The 21,230-nt window shown below is 36.2% G+C and overlaps 1 protein-coding gene across 1 annotated transcript in view; it reads left to right on the top strand.

The window, feature by feature from the left end:
• CEP57L1 (centrosomal protein 57 like 1) overlaps positions 1-21,230 on the top strand; it is a 61,557-nt gene that overhangs the window by 10,288 nt on the left and 30,039 nt on the right. The window lies entirely within an intron of this gene.

Raw genomic sequence — 21,230 nt, 5'->3', positions numbered from 1 at the left:
TTATCAACCAATTGTTTATTATATGTGTACCTTGGTGTTTATGTGTTGCCCAGATGAATCATAAAGGCTTTTAAATGTTGAATCTTTAGATTTCATTTTTAAGGTGTCTGTAACAAAATTGATTTGAATTATGTTCTTTTAAGCCTTAAAACACCTACTTTCTGAAACACTGTCATACATACTATTCTCAGAATTCTTTTTCTTTTTTTTGTGTTATTTTGCTTCTATCTCTCAAGAATAAATGAATGAACCACTTAAATCAGATTTACCCTTTTAATATTTTCTCCAGTTCCTCTGTCTTTGATGTTACCAGATTTACTATAATATGCTTTGAATGTCTAAATCTCCAGTATTTCTGGCATACTTTAATAGATTAAACAATTTATTGTTTTTTAAAAAAATCTAGGGCTTCCCTGGTGGCGCAGTGGTTGAGAGTCCGCCTGCAGATGCAGGGGACACGGGTTCATGCCCCGGTCTGGGAAGATCCCACATGCCGCGGAGTGGCTGGGCCCGTGAGCCATGGCCGCTGAGCCTGCGCGTCCGGAGCCTGTGCTTCGCAGCGGGAGAGGCCACAACAGTGAGAGGCCAGCGCACCGCAAAAAAAAAAAAAAAAAATCTATATTCATTTTGCCCTTATTTAAATATTTGTGAGCCGACTCACTATATGTATATGTATGTGTGTGTATATATATGTATATACACAATTTATGACATGTACATATATATGTGTGTGTGTGTATATATATATATACGCACACATATATATATATATATATATACACACACACACAATTTATGACAAATTTTATAGACCAATCTCACTGCTGGCTTCATTCTTTTTTCTCCTACTCTTATTTTCCTTATCCACATATTTTATGTGAATATATACATATATAAAGGTAAGGTATTAAAATTTTGTGTCATTGTGTCATTTAAAAACTTTAAATATTTCAAACAAAAAGAAAAATAAGAAAAATATAATAAAACCCTTTTACCTACCTCTTGGAATGGATAAATTGTTAATATTTTGCTTCATTTGCTTGCTTCATTCATTTAATTATAAAATCTAATCTTTTTATTGAAGTATAGTTGATATACAATGTTATATAAGTTACAGGTGTACAATATAATGATTCACAATTTTTAAAGGTTATACTCCATTTATAACTATTATAAAATATTGGCTATATTCCCCATGTTGTACAATATATCCTTCTAGCTTTTTTTTTTTTTTTTGGCTGCGTTGGGTCTTCGTTGCTGTGCATGGGCTTTCTCTAGTTGCAGCAAGCAGGGGCTACTCTTCGTTGTGGTGTGCGGGCTTCTTATTGTGGTGGCTTCTCTTGTAGAAGAGCATGGACTCTAGGCATGCGGGCTTCAGTAGTTGTGGCACGTGGGCTCAGTAGTTGTGGCTTACAGCCTCTCGAGTGCAGGCTCAGTAGTTGTGGCGCATGGGCTTAGTTGCTCCGCGGCATGTGGGATCTTCCCAGACCAGGGCTCGAACCCATGTCCCCTGCATTGGCAGGTGGATTCTTAACCACTCCACTACCAGGGAAGTCCCCTTCTAGCTTATTTTATACATAATAGCTTGTACCTCTTAATCTTCTATCCCTATATTGTCCCTCCCCCTTCCCTCTCCCCACTGGTGACCACTAGTTTGTTCTCTATATTTGTGAGTCTGTTTCTTTTTTCTTATATTCACTAGTTTGTTGTATTTTTTAGATTTCACATATAAGTGATATCATACAGTATTTGTTTTTCTCTTGGGGTACATGTATCTTTTTGGATTAGTGTTTTTGTTTTTGTTTTCAGATATGTACCCAGGAGTGGCATTGCTGGGTCATATGGTAGTTCTGTTTTTAGTTTTTTGATACACGTCCATACCATTTTCCATAGTGGTTACACCAATTTACATTGCAATGAACAGTGTACAAGGGTTCCCTTTTCTCCACATCCTCACCAACACTTGTTTTTTGTGTTCTTTTTGATGATAGCCATTCTGACAGGTGTGAGGTGATATCTTATTGTGGTTTTGATTTGCATTTTCCTGATGATTAGTGATGCCGAGCATCTTCCTCTTGGGAAAAATGTCTGTTCATTTCTTCTGCCCATTTTTTAATGGGGTTGTTTGTTTGATGTTGAGCTGTATGAGCTATTTATATATGTTGGATGTTAACTCCTTATTGGTCATATCATTTGCAAATATTTTCTCCCTTTCAGTAGGTTGTGTTTTTGTTTTGTCAGTGGTTTCCTTTGCTGTGCAGAAGCTTTTAAGTTTAATTAGGTCCCAATGTTTATTTTTTGCTTTTATTTCCTTTGCTTTAGGAGACAGATCAGAAAAAAAAAATATTGCTGCATTTTATGTCAAAGAGTGTTCTGCCTCTGTGTTCCTCTAGCAGTTTTATGGTTTCTGGTCTTACATTTAGGTCTTTAAACCATTTTGAATTTATTTTTGTATATGGTGTTAGAGAATGTCTAATTTAATTCTTTTATAATGGAAGGAAAAATTACGTGTGTGGTGGAAGTGCCCTTGGCAATGTAATATATTGTCTTTGTGTTTAAAAAAATTTTACAAAACAGACATCTTATGATATGTCATTGTATAACTTGCTTTTTTCACTCAATAATATATTTTTCAAAGCTTATCCATGTAGCCAAGTGTAGATTTAGTTTTTGAATTTTAGCTGCTCTATGGTGTTTCATTGTATGAATATGACAATTTACTCATTTCCCTGTTAATATATATTTAGATTATTTTTTCATTTTTTTCTATTGCAAGCAAGGCTACAATGAACATCACTATACATATCTCCAAATTAACATATGCCATTTTCTCTAGGGTTCATTCATAAGTACTAAGAAGTGGAATTGCTGAGTTATAGAGTATATACAGCATCAGAACTTTCAAATTGTCTTCCAGAATTTTACATCAGTTTACCCTCCCACCAGCAGTGTGTGAAAATTTTCTTCTCCCCACATCCTTGTTATATATTGACAGGTTTTTATGCCAACCTAATGGGTATGAAATAATTTTTCATTGTTGTTTTAACTTGTGTTTTCCTGATTACATTGTATTTCCTGAAGTTGAGTACCTTTTTGGTTTTTAGCTATTCATATTTTCTCATCTGTTAACCACTGTTAATATCTTTTGTCCCTTTGTTAATTGAGCTGTTTGGTTTTTTTCTTAATGATTTGTAGAAAAGGAGTTGTTTCTGTAATTCTGATACTAATCTTTTATCTGTTATATATGTTGCTTTTTAGAAAAACTTTGTCAATTGTGTCTTTTGTTGCATAGAAATTTTAATTTTAGTACAGTTTTTAATCCCTTTTCCTTCTCCTTGTTGTAAATTGTCTTGTTTGTTACAACATCTTTCTTACCCAAAGTCTGAAACATATTCTATATTTTCTTCTAAAAGAGTTCTGGTTTGTTGTTTACATGTAGGTGTTCAGTCCAGCTAGAATTTATTTTTGTCTTTGGCGTGGAGTGGAGATATATGTTTATTTTTTACAATATGGGTAGTATGTTATCTCAGCACAAATTGTGACTGGTTAATCCTTTCCCCATGAAAATGCCCTCTTTTTCATAATACCAAATTCCTGTATGTACCAGAGTCAGTTTCTGGACTCTTTTCTGTTCATCAGTCTGTTTGTCTCTCCTTACGCCACTGCTTTGATTACTAAAACTCTATAGTAAATTTAAGGACTTACAAATTTTTATTTGACATTATCCCAGTGTTTCTAAACTGAAGATTTATGGCAAAAGCTTAAGTAACATTTCAACATGTTTGTAAATTTGCTTCCCTTTTATTAGAATTTTAGAAATAGATGAAAACTTCAAGATTACTTAAGTCAACCCTTTTATTTTATATAGAGAGAAAGTTGTAGAGAAGTTAAGCTACTAATTAGGATGAGGTCACAGGACTAGTTAGAACTCCGTATTATTGCCACCATACCAGCAAATCCAAATGTAATGCCCCATCAGTAAGTAGCAGTGCTTTGGAGGAGTCTCTGACCCCAGGTATTTAATGTTCCTCACTTTTCTCATTTTGTTTGAACCTAATTGTATTTCCTTATATTCTTCTGTTCAAAAAAGGATAGATAATGGCTGTGAAACTTCTCTTGTGATATGTTCTTTTTTTTAGACTTTATTCATTTAGAACATATAAGAGACAAATTCTGTTTCTTGCTCTAAAATAATTTTATGCCAGTTGTTTGAATTCTGTTACTCAATTTTACTGTCTCTTCTGTGAACCCTCCTTATTTCATGAGTTGTGTTAATGAGAAAAATTATAGTATCTACCAAATAATTTGGTTATATCATGATTATGTCAGGTACTTTTGAAGGTACACTACAATTTTGGGGTACCATTTAGTCAGATACACCAGAGTAGTTATTTACTAAATCAAGTGAACTTAAATGCATGAATACTACAATCTTTAACCCTTGTTTTATAGGACAGTCTCTTTACTTCTCTTCCTTTACCCTCCTCCCCTGGAAATATGAATTTCTATGTATGCAATACGGATGCTTTAGACAATTTTCTCTTTATTTCTGTTACCAGTTGTTATTTTGTTATCAATTACTTATCTCATGATATTTTGATAACTGTCTTCCGTGTAGAGCTGCTTTGAAGATTCTGTATATAGACATTACCTGAAGTCTGTTCTGTGGAACGCTGATTTCTCAGGAGGACCCCCAAAAATGTTTTCTGTTGCAAATAAGTTTGGGAGATACATGCTCTATCTCTGTTTTGAAAAATTCAAAATGATAGTAGAATGTTAAATATACTGATAAACTTTGCTGGTGAAGAAGTTGGTTAATGCTGTTTTACTAATTTCCCCAAATTAGTTTAATTTTATTTCCCTGGAAATCTGTTTAATTTATGGAGTAACTCTAATTAATATCCTATAAAACTAGTATTCTGTAGGACACATTTTGATAAATACTGTATAAACCATAGTGAGTTGTAGATCTATAATCTTTAAATATTTAGAATAATAAGTATATTTCCTTCTTTTTATTTCTTGTCACATTATCTTTATAATTTGTTTTCTTCCTTTACAGTGTGGCTCATCCCCTGTCACCCAATCATTCCCTTCCTCCAAGCCAAATGTTTTTATTCATTTAGCTGATCTTTATTGAGCCCCTAGAGAGCACATGTTAGAAATACAGAGATGAATAAGGTGAAGTTCTGGCCTCGAAGACCTAACACACTGATTTAATAGAGCAGAGGAACCCCTATAGGGGATAGCCCCTCACATCTTTGTGCAGCTGTAGAGATCCATGATCAGCACTTTGCATTTACTTATTTAGTAGCATGAGAAAAATGTTCTCAGTGTATGGTTTTATGAAGAGTTTATTCATTGAATTTAAGATACCAGAGATTGTAAGGCACAGCATTACTTTATGTGCCACAATGAAAGAAAAAATGTTGCCAAATATAATTTAAAGTTGAATCCGGATTTCAGAGAAGTAGAATGTATGCATTACATATACTAATAAATGTTTGTTAACTATTAGCCTTAGATGTGTTTCATTTTATGTATTTCTACATTAATTGAATCAAGTGCAACAAATGCTTATTGAATGACTATCATTTAATAAGGCCAGTGGATAATAGAGTAATGAATAAGATATGGTCTCTGCTCTTAAGGAACTACAGAGGAAGGCAGATGTGTCCAGACCTTGCTAAAATAAAACTAAGTTTCTTAAAGCAATTTAATTAAATCACACAAGCTATAATTAACAAATATGTTAAAGCTAATGCTAAATTAATGACAGTTGATGGCTTTGTAAAAGTTAAAAATATTATAGATTGGAGAAATAGTCTCAAGACATGGTGAGAATTGTGAACTTTAGGACTTCGTCTCAGTCTAAGCAAAGCTCCAGTAATGTCTTAATTTAAAATAGCTCCAGGAGGGCTTCCCTGGTGGTGCAGTGGTTGAGAGTCCGCCTGCCGATGCAGGGGACACAGGTTCGTGCCCGCGTCCAGGAAGATCCCACGAGCGGCTGGGCCCGTGAGCCATGGCCACAGAGCCTGCGTGTCCGGAGCCTGTGCTCCACAATGGGAGAGGCCACAACAGTAAGAGGCCTGCGTACTGCATTAAAAAAAAAAAAAAAAGCTCCAGGAGATCAACTCGGTGCTTTGTGACCAGCTAGAAGGGGTGGGGTAGGGAGAGTGGGAGGGAGACGAAAGAGGGAGGAGATATGGGGATATATGTATATGTATAACTGATTCACTTTGTTATAAAGCAGAAACTAACACACCATTGTAAAGCAATTATACTCCAAAAAAATGTTAAAAAATAAAACTGTTCCAGGCAATTTGACAGTATGTATCAGAAGCATCAAAACTGTCTTTAACTTAAGTTGTATCCTAATAAAACTTTAACTTGTATCCTAATAAAAAAAATTGGTAATTTACATAAATATTTATCTACAGCCACTAAAAGAACCCTATACTTTAAAAGAATATTTAATGATACAAGAAAATGTTTATCATATATTGTTAAGTAGAAAGGCAATTTACATAAACATTGTATGATACAATCCTAACTTTGGTTAAAATAATAAAAGATTGACTTAATAGATACCAAAGTATTAATAATACCTTAACAATCTTAGATTGCTAGAGTTTATAGTGATTGTTATTTTCTTCTGTCATTCCCAAATTTTATAGAATGAGCGTGTATTACTTTTGTAATCGGGGGGAAAAACAGTATATATATTGTTTTCAGTTTTTTGTCAAACCTCTTTCCAAATACTCTCACCCTAATCTCTCAGCTAGCACAGTAAAATATTATGGATTTATATATAATGTAAGTATAAGAAGTTGTTAGCAGTATTCATATACATAAGAATAATATTATTAATGATTGAACTTATCAGTACAAATGCCTTTGGCCGTGCCTTTTGGTTTTGCTGTGCTACAACCCTTGTATACCTTTCAATGGAATGTAGTCTGCGGCAATAGGAAGTTTTTAGTTCGAGGTCGAAAGGAGGCTGAGTCTGTCTTAGCTAAGGCTCATCTGAGCTGGACTGGCAAACTTGGCTGGTTACCATGATGAAAGCAGCATTGGAGGGTCAACCCCAATTTTTGTGGGATACCAGATTAGTAGTAGTTTAGAGCAAGTTCAAAGGCCCACATTGGTTAGGCATTGCATTTATTTCTCCTCAGACTATGCCCTCTTCCTCTTTCTCCCTCCATGTCTAGCACAAAGTCTGGCACATGTTAGGCACTCAGCAAATAGTGTTGGAATTGAAGTGGGATGAAAACTGAAAATTATGCAGATTCCTAACATTACCTTTACTGAAAAGTCATCTCAATCTTAAATGAAGTGAGTTATGCTGACACAGTCACAGGTGTAGTCTCTATTTGGATGCAAGAGAAGTTCTTAGGAACAATAAAGATATCTCATGTTTAGCCATCATAATAGGGTCTTCTCTATGCCTCTTGTAGTTTGGCTGCTAGTGGTACATTGGGAGGCCCTCAACACTTTCAGCATTTGGCACAGCTAGCTAGAAGTAAAGGATGAACATTGGAAACTAATGAAGAATTGGAAGCTATAAGAGGAAGGTCATACAAATTTTCATAGGTGCATTTTAAGTAAAATGTATTTTAATTATCTTAACTAAGCTTCTGCCTCAGCTAGGCAGGAATATCTGGTTTGTCCTTTTTCCCTCTGTGCTATTCAATAACATATGCTATTTCTCATGTTAAGACCTTAACAGCTGTGCCAACAAGTCCGGTTTGGAAAAAAGTAAGGGCTTAATGGTGTCTCTTTACAGATCAGCCTGTCAACAACTCTGTCCATCAACAGATTACTTCAGCCCTTTAGAACAGTTGTTCACTTCAGACATACATGTCAAAAGTTGGTGTGGTTAAGATACTGCAGCTTGCTAATAGGAATAAGAATTGGAATTATAAATTTGGAGCTCTGGATGCTAAGGAGACAAACATGGGTGTGTTGCTTTTTGAAAGAATAACTCAGGCACTACTGTTAGTGACTAGAGCCCTCTTTTGTCTGAATGGCATAGGCATCGTCCTTTTACTTCACATTGAGATGACTTGTCACTAGGATTTATCTTAGAACTCTGCATGGCTTTTAGGCCTTTAATTCATTTCAGTTTAGCAAGCATTTATTAAGTATTGAATTAGGTGCTAAAGTTATAAAGGTGAATGAGACTTGATCCCTGTCCTCAAGGCTTTCAGTTTAATGGGGAGGACATGAACAGATTATTTCAATATATTAAGTATATAGGTATGCAAAGGGGAAGCTTCATGGACAGATTAACTGATAAACTGTGTGTTGCATAATGGGTAAGAATACTGTAGGAAGAGAATACAATATGAACACTAGAAATGTGTTCACTCAGTATAGGCAGGCAGGAGAAAAGAATTAGATTGATAGAGAACGGGTCATCGAGGCCCTGAGAACATGCTTGATCTTTATCCTGAAGGCAGTGAGGAGTCACTGAAGAGTTTTAAGCATTGAAGTGACATGGCTGGATTGTAATTTTAGGTAGATCACTCTAGAGGCAGAGAAGAGTATAGTTTTAGTGGGACACGATCAGTGTCAGGGAAATCATTTTAGAAGGCCATTGTAGTAGTCGAGGCAAAAAATGATGAGGGCCTAGGCTAGGGCACCTAGTTAGTGGTGGTAAGGATGAGACAGTATAGGTGATTCAAGAAGTGTTTTAGGTGTTGAAATCCTCAGAACTTGAGAGTTGAGAAGTAGGGGGATGATACTATTAAGTGAGATTAAAAATCTAAGAAGAAGGGCTTCCCCGGTGGCGCAGTGGTTGAGAGTCCGCCTGCCGATGCAGGGGAAACGGGTTCGTGCCCCGGTCCGGGAACATCCCACATGCCGCGGAGCGGCTGGGCCCGTGCACAGTGGCCGCTGAGTCTGGGCATCTGGAGCCTGTGCTCCGCAATGGGAGAGGCCACAACAGTGAGAGGCCCGTGTACCGCAAAAAAAAAAAAAAAAAAAATTTAAGAAGAAAAAGTTTTTAGGGGAATGATGATATATTAAGTTTCAGATATGAGTTTGAGGTGCCTCTGGGACATCTGAGTGGATGTTAACTTTTAAAATTCAGAGAAATGGTGGTCAGTACTTGATAAGAAATAAATTATCATCTTGAGTAGATAAAAAGCAAATATATTAGGGCAACCCCCAACGTAATATTGTCGCTTGAGGAGGGCTGTGTGTAAAGAAGGCTTTAGGTATAAAAATTGGGTTTGTACAGCGGCAGTGTAAAGTTACTATAAGTAAGTTAAATATTGTAGGGAATGGAGCATTCTACTTTGTGAAAAGTCATCTTATATACCATTTATAGACTACTGTTTGGAAACTTCATAGTATGGCATGATATTAGAACAGTACTGGATATAGTTTAGGTTTTGATAGTTCAAAAGGGACTTTTGGATTTTGTTGTTTCTCAGTATCATTATGGACATCAATGATTATACTAACAAAATTTTGGACGTGATATTCAACGTATAAAGATTTTTAGATATCAGTAAGATTTGCCGAGTGCTAACTATGAGTCAAGCTCTATTCTAAGAACTTTGTATTGATTCATCACATATAATTCTCTGAAATACGTATATAGACTTATTATTCCCATTTTATAGGTAGGGGAAAACCATGGAAAGTTTAAGAAACTTGCCTTAGATCACACAGGATTCACCCCCAAGGAGTCTTGCTGCAGGGCCCACCTCTTAGCCACTATGCTATACTGCCTTATCAAACAGTACAGGTTACAAGTACCTTTGCTCATCTGGGAGAATGGAAATGCATTATATAAACAAAAGTCCCTGTAAAGGTAAAATTTCTAGAAATGTAAAGCGGTAAGAACTTCAGAAATAGTTTAATGTCAAGAATGTGGTGTGTGTGTGTGTGTGTGTGTGTGTGTGTGTGTGTGTGTGTGTGTGGAGAGAGAGAGAGAGAGAGGAATTACATTGCTAGTTAGGAGGAATGAAAACCTGACATGTCAGAAAAATTTGGGAAACAGAAGTACAGGAAGTTGAATTATTACAGGGAGGGAAGGGAAGAATTTATGTCAGAGATTAATATATATATAAAGGCTAAGTTATAAGGAAACTGAAACTCCGAGAAAAGAATGATAAAGAGTTTATCACTTCTACTTCTACCACTGTATATTTACATAATACTTTATATTTTCCAAAGCTAAGAGAAAGGAAGTAACAACTAAGATTACATGCTATGTAAGTGTCAGAAACAGGAAAGAACCCAGGTCTTACAACTCAGTCAATTACGTCATATTCCTTAGTAGAACCATGCAGATTCAGTCCTCAGATCCATAGAAATGGAGGGGGAAATGCCTCAGCAAAGAATTAGTCATCATTGCTAAATCCAAGAGAGTAGCAATAGCAACAGGGATGCAATGGTAAAGAATGAACCAGTAATGCTATAATCAAACAGATTGCCAAGCTTCTAGAATCTGATAAATCTTTCCTGTTGATTGATGTATATGACAGGAAAGCCACCAAAAGAAAAGTATGTAGGTATATGAATAATTGTTTTTCTTTCTATTCTTTTTTTTTTTTTTTTTTTTTTCGGTATGCGGGCCTCTCACTGCCGTGGCCTCTCCCGTCGCGGAGCACAGGCCCCGGATGCACAGGCTCAGCGGCCATGGCTCACGGGCCCCGCCGCTCCGCAGTACGCGGGATCTTCCCGGACCGGGGCACGAGCCCGTGTCCCCTGCATGCGCAGGTGGACCCCCAACCACTGCGCCACCAGGGAAGCCCTTTCTTTCTATTCTTAAGAATCTGCTGTTGGTGGTTACCCTCAGAGAGGGGAAAGCAGTAGATGTGGTTGGGAGTCAACGGTCTAGGAGTAGAAAAGTTATTACTTTTTATTTTGTGCTTCTCTGTGCTGTTTAAGTTTTGTTACCTGTGGGTATACTACTTTTTAAAAAAACATGTTAATAGGAGTTTCTGTATAATTGGATTATGGGCCACTTAAAAAAAATTGTTTCATTAAATATTACATAGTACATAAACCGTGCTAACAAACTTTATCCCAAGAGTTACCAAGTAGGTTGACATTGACATTCAGAGTGAATTTTCCACAGATCCACATAGAAACAATATTTTTTTTAAAAACTTTTCTTTTTTAAAAAATTCTTATTTATTTTTTGGCTGCGTTGGGTCTTCATTGCTGCATGTGGGCTTTCTCTAGTTGCTGCACACAGGGGCTACTCTTCGTTCTGGTGCGCGGGCTTCTCATTGCGGTGGCTTCTCTTGCTGCGGAGCACGGGCTCTAGGCGCCCGGGCTTCAGTAGTTGCAGCACGTGGGCTCAGTAATTGCGGCATGTGGGCCCTAGAGTGCGTGGGCTTCAGTAGTTGTGGCGCACGGGCTTAGTTGCTCCGCGGCATGCAGGATTTTCCCGGACCAGGGATCAAAACCGTGTCCCCTGCATTGGCAGGTGGATTCTTAACCATTGTGCCACCAGGGAAGTACCGAAACAATATTTTTATAACATGGTTGGAACATCAGTGGCACTATAAAACCATTATTCTCTTGTTTCTATGGGAAAGTGAATATTAAATTGTAGGTAGGGATGTGGGAAACTTTACTTTCTACAGTCTTAGAAAAATCCCTATACTCATGTATATACATATATGTATGCATTTACTCCTGGGATAGGAAATAGCTTTCCTGAGTGAAAGAGGTACTGTGGCAGGGAGTGGCAAGAGTGAGATTCAAATTAGAATTCTTTTATCAATTGCTCTAGACAGATTGCGCTGTGAGAGGGATTTTGAGGACCTTCATCTACTAAAAGTAGGGAGAAGCCAGCAGTTTGGCTGTATAACTAGTTTATATGTAAGTCACACATTTGAATTAGGGAACTCCTCACAGTGATCAATTGGTGCTTACTCTCACTCTAAAGCCATTTTAGTCCTTTAACCACCTGTTTGGATGATATGCTTGCTATTCAATGAAATTGCAGTTTTCTAAGTTCCCAGAGCAATTATGGTGTGTAATTTGTGCAGTGTTTTATACTACCCTTGGAAAAGATGGAAAGTGCATGTCTGAACAAGGAATACACTCCTTTACTGGAATATTATAAAAGTGCTAAAGGAATTTTTTTTCACGGCGGCATTGTTAGGAAGGGATCAGTTTTTCTTAGAAAGGGCCAGGGTATTCTGGATATAATGAAAATATTAAGATAGTATGTTTGTGGCCTGTGCGTGAAAGAAAGAACACCAAGTGTTGGACTGGGACTGTAAATCATCATCTTTGGCAGGAGCAAAGTTTGCTCTTCCTCCTGTTGTGTCTGGACTGTTACCAGGGCCTGTGGTGAATTTTGCAATCTAGTTCTCAAAGTCCCAGTGAACACTGAAGCATTTACATGCACTCTGGGGTACAACTTGTCTGATCTCACTTGTTGGTTGTTTTGTTTGTTTGATTTATATTTTTTTTATGGATGAGATTTTTTTTATATTTAGAGTGAATAATTAAAAATGTTTAATGTGATGGGAAGGAAAAGGATTTTTAGAATTTTAAATAGTCTTTATTTTGTAGTTCTTACTTTTAAAAACAAATCAACACCTATATGAAATTATGTATGAAGTACCTTTGAGAGCCAGAAAATAGCCACTCCACCCAAAAGTTTCTGGGCAGGCATACATTCCATTTACTGCATTTTAGTGATTCTAAGACATTTTTTTCACATTTAAAAACACTTCTAAAATAGGGATACATCTTGTAATCATTATTGGCCTGGATTGAAATCAGATTACTTCAGAAAGGACTTGCATTTGCCTCTAGCAGTCATTTGCACTACTACCTGAGACCATTTTAAATTAAATTCTCTGAGATTTATATATTTTTTGTTTTTTTTTTTTATTTTTACCCCACTGGTAGTGTGAATTCAGACTGTAAAGCTGTGTAAGAATTGTCTTTTGGATAAAATTCCCTCTACCTGGTGCCCAGTACTTGAAAGGTAGAGGCATTCAAGTTTTCTTGCTGTCTCTTTCTGCTTTGTGGGTTTAGTTGCCATTTATTCTACACAGTATTTGTGGCCCTTCTGTTGTTCCAGCTTTACATGAGAGGTCTCCTATTTTTCTCTTCTTGTGGTATGTGAAAGAATAGTGCATCTTACAATAGGTGGTGACTTACATTTGATAAAAGATCCATCAGATGCTTGCTTAGGCCCTTACTGTACTTCTTCAGAGCTTGTTTACTCGCACTGTAGGCACAGTTGTAATAAACTCAGTGTCATTGTTACACATTTCTTTGCTCATTCCTCATCAGTGATCTTCAAACTTTTTTGCATAAGAATCAATTGGGGAGTGAAAATTATATATTTCTGTGCCTTATGCTCAGAGATTATGTTTCCGTGGACCTGGGTGATGCCCAGGAATCTTCACTTTTATTAAATATCCTCAAGGTATTCATACCTAAGTGATTGAAGAACCATACTTAGAGAAAAACTGCATACTCTATATCTAAGTGAATATTCATGACTCCAACTGCCATCTATATATACTGATGGTTTTCAAATCCTTATCTTTAGTCTAAACCATTCTTCTTGGATGCCAGACTCATCTATACAACTGACATGTCTCTATTAAAGGCAGAATACACTCTGATCTGGGGTACATGGGCTCAAGTCCCAGCTCAGCCACTTATATAACTCTGTGACCTTTGGCAAAGTTACTTAACTTCTCAGTTGCCTCATGTAAAATGAAATTAATATAAATACCTCATAGGGTTGCCTAGACGATTCTGTGATCAATACATGTAAATTTCTTTGACAGTGCCTGGCACTAAGCTCAATATAAGTGGTAGCTGTTTTTATGTTGTTATTGTCCCACAAGTATGTCAAGCATGTCTAAAATGAACCTTTTTTTAATCACCTCGACACCCCTCAAAATCTGTTTTCTGCTTTGACTAGAGCTATATTTAATTTCGCCCTATCATTAATTTTCCTCATCCCAGTCATACATTCTGTGAATTCAGTATCCTAATTATCTCTAATTTGTCCCCTTCTTTTCATCCCCATTTCTGTTGCTTTGGTTCGGATCTTTATTGCCTCACATAGCATTCTGGAATAGTCTTCTGTCTGGACTTCTAACCTCTGCTTGTTTTTCTCCATTCTAACTCACAGAAATCTTTATCAAAGGCAATGTGATACTGCTACTCCTCTGTTGGGTGGCTCTCATTGCCTGCGGGATAAAATCCAAACACCTGTGCCTGGCTTACAAGCCTCCTCAGATCTGGTTTCTGCCTCCTCTTCTGCAACACTCAGGCACATTTGCAATCTTCCAGCTTTGTACATTTCTTGTAGTAGCTTGCCCAAAACACCACATCCTCTCTAGCTCTTATAACTTTGCATAAATCAGCAATATAGCATGGTGGTTAAAAGTGAGAGCTTTAGAGCCAAACTGCCTGAGTCAAAAGTGTGAGGTTTAGAGCCAAACTTTGAGCCAAGTTCTGACTTTGCCACTTTAGTTGTGTTGGGCAAAACACAGTTTTTCTGTGCCACAGTTTACTTATCTTTAAAATTGGAATAATTGTGCATTATAGAGTTGTTCTGTGGATTTTAGTAAATTAATTCACATAATAAGCATTCAATAAATGTGAGGTATCCCTAGTTTTATTATTACCGTGCTATTTCTTTTGCTTATACACTTGATCTTTTTCTCTACCCATTCTCTCACTTTCTTTTGACTGTCAAATCCTACTCATTCATCCTTTGTTTTTCAGTTTAAGAACTAGCTCCTCCAGGAAGCCATCTCTGAAACCCCCAGACTTGTTTAGATGCCCGTCCTCTGGGTTCCCATAGCACCCTTTTTAGTATAATTAAGCTATGAACATTTTAAGGGCTGCCAAGGACTATGTTTTACATCTTTGAGTGGTTAATGAATAAAGTGTGATTGTTTTATTGTTTCTTACTTGTTTTAGGTTGGGAAAGCAATTAGAAAGGGGAGGGATATATTCTACTAGAGTCAAGTAGACAGTTCATAAGCAGGCAGGAAGAGAAGAGATAGCAAGAGGTGAAAAGACAGAAAACAAAATCTGTAACAGTCTGGAACTTTCCAGTGAAAGGGCAAACAATCCAACAAATATCAGTGTGGTTCTCTAAGTATCATTGTGCATAATTAAAATTCTATTGTGATATCCTTAAGGTTAAGTTGTGTTGAGTATACTCTATCTAAAATGAAGAAAAGTAGGTTAAGCATTTTAGAAATATTTCTTTTAAAACTAGTTGAAATAAATTTTGGCAATTAAATAGGTAAGCTTTAGTTATTTATCATTGTCCAACAGCTCATTCGCCCTTGGGCTGCCTGACTAATCAGTACTCCCGTAATTAATTCTGATTATTGTGTGTGCTCTATCTGTGGGAGAAAAAAAAATAGTAAAGGCCAAGGAGGATTTGTAGCAACTAATCTGAGTATTGTTAACTTTAAAATTCATTATTTGTTGACTCAATTTCTAAATTCTTTCTACATGTGATAAGTTTGCCATCAACCATTCTAAAGGGTGTTGACCCAAAACAGACTGCCAGATATTTCTCCAGCAAAAATGGGTTTATTTGGGATCAGCAGAAAATTACAATTTGGAGTCTGCAACTGTGGTGAGCCCTGTGCAAATCCCTGCAGCGCAAGGGAAGGCGAACTCTTTTATAGAGGGGAAAGGAAGTTGGGAGAGCTATAGTAAACAAAGAGTCTATGGCTTTTCATTGGCTGAATCCTTGCCAGGAAAGAAGAGTATTTCTTCTACCTGCTGGACTCAGCTATGTCGCAGGGCATGAGAGCTTCTGATCTCTCTACTCTATTTAATTGAGGTTTCTGTTTATTAATTTTTTACAAGAGAAATGGTTAGAAACACAATATACACTGTATGCAAAAGTATATACCAAGGTATAATATGTGATTTTTTAAAACTTAGGATAGTATTTATAGAATTGTTGGGTTTAACTATGACAAACATTAGTGTAAGAAGGTAGGGAAAAGTTGTTGACATATCAAATTAGTTTCAGGGGATTCATTTTACAAGTATTTTTTGGATTAGGCCCTGAGGATACAATGCCCCTTTGCAGAGCAAAGCAATTTAGATTGTAGAAGCTTACAGAAGAAATAAACATAATTGTCCTCCCTGAGATTATATTGATATAAGAGGCATAAGACCCTTAAAAATGAAAAGATATAAGTGCTTCTACAAATATCAATATAAGCCATTGATACTCTACATCTTCACCATTTTCTACCTCTGTAGAAATCTAATTAAAAGGAAACTATTTTAGTAAGTTTTTGTTTCTTATTATAAAACTAATATGTATTTATTGTAGAGAATGTATAAGGTAGAAATAAGAAAATAAAAATCTATTGTCCATCTAGTAACATTTAATATATTTACAATTATTATTTATTGTATATAATATATTATAATAAATATTATTTAATACATATATAGTCTTTTATGCTTATCTTTGTCCTTTTTAAAAATTGAGCTATAGTTATATAATTGTATATCCTTTATTCACTTTATATTGAATCAGGAACACTTTCTCTGGACTGAATATTCAAGATAAAGTACAGGTAAAGATGATGGAGAGTCTAATCATTTAAATAATCTCAGACATTTTTAAGTTTTAAACTTATTTATATTCAAGTTCAGTAAGGAAAAATTTAACTTTCTGATTATTAGATAAAATGTTCATAAGTCTAGTTATCTTAAATCCACAAATTAATATGTTTGCTGGAAATCAGGTAGCTCTTACAGCATAGCATTGAGAATTAACTGTACACGTAACAATTAGATGCTGTATTATAATTTATAAAATATTTGTAAAAGATTGCTTTGTACCCTTTAAAAAACAAGATATTTTACTCATGTAATCATATTTCTTCTATTCAGACTCATTTAGGATAATAAGATTGACGAATGGTCAATAAAATTTTAATAATTATGAAATAAGCAAACCAATTTTATTGGGTATACTGCTAGCTAACTCACCCCCTGTGTTTTTTTCTCCCTTTTCATTGTCTCTTGTTTGTCTTTTTTCAACAGTGAGATTGCAAACTATTTGACTGCAGAAGCTATGCCCTGTGTGTTTATTTCTACAGGGCATAGCATATTAGATGTAGATACTAAAGAATTACTTGTTCTTACTTTGACTTTGTCTGTGGGCACCTCAGATTCAACTATATCTAAAACAGAGTTCATTGTTTTCCATCAGACTTGTATCTCCTTTTATATTATTTCTTATTTCTGTTAATGCCACCACCATCTCTTTACTTGCCCAAGTGAAATTTTGGAGTGTGGTTTTGATTCTTTCTTCTCCCCCATTTCACATATCTAGTTGGTTCCTAAGTCCTTTTTTTGTTTGTTTTTTTTTTTTTTGTGGTACGCGGGCCTCTCACTGTTGTGGCCTCTCCCGTTGCGGAGCACAGGCTCTGGATGCACAGGCTCAGCGGCCATGGTTCACGGGCCCAGCCGCTCCGCGGCATGTGGGATCTTCCCGGACTGGGGCACGAACCCGTGTCCCCTGCATCAGCAGGCGGACTCTCAACCACTGTGCCACCAGGGAAGCCCCCTAAGTCCTTTTGATTGTATCTTCTAAGAATCTTCCATGTTGATCTCATTTACTACAGTCTTAGTTCAGGCCTTATATTTTTTCTCATCTTAATTACTTCAGTAACCTCTTAAATTGTCTCTCTGCCTGTAATTTCTTCTCCCTCCAATCTACCTCAGGGCCATCTGAATAAACTCAGAATACAAACCTGATCATGTTATTCCCCTTTATATCCTTTATTAGCTCCCTATTGCCTGATCCTATAAAATACGAACTACTTGTGTGATATACCAAATCCTTTGTGGTTTGGCCCTCATATACCTTTTTAGCCATCTCTTATTGCCAACATTTACTCACTATGCTCAAGCCAAATTCACTAGGATCTGTCATGTCCCTCAATGATTATATCTCTTAATTATGTTTTTCCAAATTTTGTGTTCCTGTTAAGCCTTTTATTGTTTGCTTGTTTTGATCTCTGTCTTTCACATCTTTCCTCAATGTCATAAGCCTTTGTTAAACAACTTATATTTAAGAGTGGAGCACTAAAAAACTGATTGGAAATTCCAAATCCGTCCAATCCATTCATTTTATTGTCTTTAGTATCTTTGTTAACTTGGGCTAGTCATATTCCCTTGATAAGGATCTTCCCGTCTCCACTTGGATATGTAGACTGCCAGTATTCTGTGTACTGAATCTTCCTCCTTTCAGTCTGGTTCCCCACCCTCACCTGTGCTGAGTGTCTCCCAATCCAGAGATACTCTAAAAGTCCCTCTTCATTAAAACAACAACAACAACAACAACAACAACAACTACTGGTCTTCTTCCCAGACGAGGGGATAAAGCAGTCTTTTGGTTGTATGGAGAAGCAAAGGAGATTTGGGCATATAATTTATGTCTAAATTAAACTTTCATCCTATTCTCTAGGTTTCAGCCCTATCTTAACAACTTACAAATTTACTACAGAGGTGTAGCTAATTCATGAGCCATTTTGGAGGTTCTATAGGGTAAACTTAAAAGTCACTTTTATTACTTGAGTTAGGAATCTGCCTTTTTGCATTAGCTAAGTCTGTTATTACTTGTACATCTGTTTTCCATTTTCCAAAGTTATGTTGTTGTCATCTTTTCTGATTTCTTTGTCCTTTCAGGTTTATCTTTTTTAAAAAGTTTTAATATTATTTTAGTGGGTTTTGAAGAGGAAGCAAAAGTCAGTGTATATGTTCGCTCTCCCATATTTACCTAAACTACTCTTTCAAAACTGTTCATAATTCCAAATTATTTCTGGCTTTACTTATCTCTCTGTCAATCAGAGTTAGATAATCCCTCTTCTGTGCTCCCATAACACTCTGTGTATGCTTTTGTTATGGAACTTATCCCGTTGAATCATATCTTGTTTTTAACTTGTCTCCCCTGCCACACATCGTTGTACAACCAATCTCCAGAACTTTTTCATCTGGCGAAACTGAAATTCTACAACTCCCCATTTACCCCTCCCCTCAGCTACCATTCTGCTTTCTGTTTCTATGAGTTTGACGACTCTAGATACCTCATATAAGTAGAATCATACAGTATTTGTCTTTCTGTGACTGGTTTATTTCACTTAGCATAGTGTCTTCAGTGTTCATCCGTGTTTTAGCGTGTGTCAGAATTTCCTTCTCTTTTTAAGGCCAAATAGTATTACATTGTATGTATATACATTTTGTTTATCTGTTCATTTATTGATGGACGTTTGGGTTGTTTCCACCTTTTGGCTATTGTAAATAATGCCATTATGAATATAGGTTTACAAATATCTATTTGAAACCATGCTTTCAATTTTCTTTTGGATATATATACCTAGACATGTCAGCATTTTTTATGACGTTGACATTTTTTAAGAAAACAGTCCCCCCTTTATAAAAAATAGAATGTTTTCCATTTGTGGCTTTTGTGATGTACTGAGATTCAGGTTACACATTCCTGGCCAGAATGCTGCATAAGTGATTGCAAATATTATCTTCTGCTTTTCTTTTGTCTTTCAAATTTTTTCATAATTTCTATATGTTGTAGAATGAATTTTCATGTAGTCTTTGTATCTTTTCCTTTATTTTCCTCCTGCCTTTAAACACAAAATATCTTGCCCCCTTCTAAGATTATTTTAACTATTCACTGTTTTTTTTTATAATTTTTAAAGTTAAAAAAATTTTAACTCTGTAGGTTATTTGAAGTTCTGTACTGATGTGTGCTATTATGGAAAGGTTTAACTGGATTTTTTCCCTAGTTTTTCTAACATCATTCATTGAATGAACAACAAATGAAACATTTGTTGAATCCCATGGAAGTATTTATGTGAAGTTCTTAGATTTACTAATTTCTATTGACCAGTCAGTTTTTATATCACTATCTTAACACCTTAGTTATTATATGTTGTAAATAATAGGTTGTAATATCTATTAGAGCATCTGTAAGGCAAATTCCTTAACCTCAAATTATTCTACTCAATTGTAAGAGTACTTTTAAAAGTAATATACATTAAGAATAAAATAAAGTTAGTCCAGCCTTTACTGTGTTTGCTCTTTGGATAAGTTAATCTAGATGCATACACAAAGAAAACCAGATAAAAGAAGCAGAGCTGTTGATCTTTCTCCAGTCTCTCCAAGGAAAAAATCTAAACTTGAAAGAATTACCAGTACGGAAACAGAGAGTCCTCCATTTCAAGAACCCATTGTAGTATCTCTGACTGCTTCCTAAATGCTGTCTCCCTAATAGTCCTATGAGATTACACAAAGATGATGCCACCAGCAGGAATAGACATTGGTTATTTAAAGGGACCATTTTGGAACAATTACTTCCCTCAAGAATGAGTGAAAATGCTTTGCAGTTAAGTATTTGTGTCCAGCACATTCTTTAGAGGGGATAGTTTCTTCATGCAGTGGCACCTTAGTTGCAGCCAATTAAGGTGTCTTAATTTTATACACCATAGAGGCAATGGATAATTTCCCTGATTGTTTACAAGCTGTCAGGAATGGTTCCAGGCATAACTTGAGTTTTCCTAAGCTTTACCAGGCTATTGATACAATCGAGGCCCACATTTTACAGCCCTTTGCCCCTACCTGTGGGACAGAATACTCCAACAAGAATTTCTGAGGTCTTTTCAATAACCTACAGCTAGACCTCATACCAAACATTCACATTCCTTGGAGGATGGGGCTTAGGCAGCTCTCTGTATTTTCAGAAAACTTCCTCTAGAAAATTCTCTCATACATGCCATGAATATGTCCTTTCCAGCTGCTCTGTCACTCTCTTGCTGTCTCTCTCTGGCTGAACAGTACTACCAATGCAACAGAACTCTTAAAGTGCCAAAACTGTGTTAGTGACCTCTGGCAACTTCCCCCTTCATTGGAATATAACATCTTATACAAAGCAAGGCAGCTAGTGCCTCAATCTTTTATAGAGATCTTGGTGAAATATTTCTCACTTTTTACTTCCAGCCCTCTCTCTTCCCTACAGCCATGTATAAGTAGATGGGCCTAGGTCAGAGATGAATTAAAATGACCACCACCATACTCTACTCAGAATCACTCCACCTCTTCTCCACCAATTAAGGCTTTGATTTTGGATCAGGGTTTCTGTACATCTGTCATATTCCTTCAGAGTTTTTCTCCTAGGATGCCTCGGTTCTTTATGTAAATAAGCTTTGAGTAGT

Source organism: Leucopleurus acutus, assembly GCF_964270905.1.
Source record: "Leucopleurus acutus genome assembly, chromosome: 15".
Classification (NCBI taxonomy): Eukaryota; Metazoa; Chordata; class Mammalia; order Artiodactyla; family Delphinidae; genus Leucopleurus; species Leucopleurus acutus.
Note: the sequence above shows the minus strand (reverse complement) of the source record. Positions and strands in the feature narration are given on the sequence as shown.